We start from the raw sequence: 1213 nt of genomic DNA, 5'->3' as shown, positions 1-1213 counted from the left end.
CCACCGGCCGCGCGCACACCAGCCGCCCGCCGCCCAGCCGCGGGTCTGAGTTCTTCCGGGCCAGGGCGGCGCCAAAGGGCCACCTCCTCCCCCCACCCAGAGTCATTGAACCGATTCCCTCCCCAGCTCCGGGTTCCCAGAGTCAGCCAAGAAGCAAATGCCTTTAGGAATGTGCCAAGGCAGGTGGACCAGACGACAACCCGGGGGAGGGGAGAGAGGCCCCACTCTCTCCAGGAGGTGGGGGTGCCGATGAGGCCCCTCCAGGAGCTGACATTTCAGCGATACCCTCAAGGCCCCTGAGGAGCCATTTGTGGGGAAATGCGCGAAAAGTGAGACCCAGTGAAGGTCAGTGGGTCAGTGCAAAGGTCCGGGGGTCAGACTGACCTAGGCGGGCTCTTGGAAGAAGAATAGCAACATTAACATTACATCGCTGATCTGCTGAAACACTTGCTGCTCCCCGCACTGTCCTAAGGGCTGGAGGGTGCTGGTGGAAGGGACCAAAGGGTGGAAGTGGAAACACAAATTGCTGGGTTTGCCTAAGGGCACTAGGGAGCTACAACAGAGTTCAGAGCAGGAGAGAGACCAACCCAATTTCTTAAAGGTTTCTCTCGCAGCCAGGTGGGGCAAAGAGAGAGGGGAGGCAGCAAAGAGGCAGGTTGATGCTCCGCACAGAGATGGTGGAGACTGGGGGGCTGGGCGGTGGGTTGAGACAGGTAGATTCTAAATGGATTTGCCACTAGATACAATGTGGAGGTCCTATGCCAGACAAGATGGCCCTGTGTCTCCAGCCTGAGTCCTTCCCTGGGAGGAGGACCAGGGAGGACCACCAGCAGCTGAGTTTTGTATAAGGTGAGTTTTGAGCGGTGTCCAGGGGAGGTGTCAGGTGGGTGGCTGGACAGAAGGTCTGGAGTCCTAGGTCCTCGGCGGAGGTGGAGCTGAGGTGGAGATCCTCAGTCCAGAAGAGTCTGGGCAAAGGCACATGGGAGCAGGCACTGGCTGAGGGGGAGAGGCACGGGAGGTGGGGGGTCCCTGCTGGATGCTTCAGTCCAACTTGAGTTCTTCAGGCTTCAGGATTCACCATGGGCGGCAGAGGGCCAAGACCACCATCCCAGGTCCTTATACGATGCTGCAGCCAAGAGGTGCAGTACAGTGGGGCAGAAGTCCATTCTTCCAAACGCTTTCCTCTAATGTCGTTGTAAGGTGCCAGCGAGTC

Source organism: Chrysochloris asiatica, unplaced genomic scaffold (assembly GCF_000296735.1).
Source record: "Chrysochloris asiatica unplaced genomic scaffold, ChrAsi1.0 scaffold00409, whole genome shotgun sequence".
NCBI classification, from domain to species: domain Eukaryota; kingdom Metazoa; phylum Chordata; class Mammalia; order Afrosoricida; family Chrysochloridae; genus Chrysochloris; species Chrysochloris asiatica.
Note: the sequence above shows the minus strand (reverse complement) of the source record.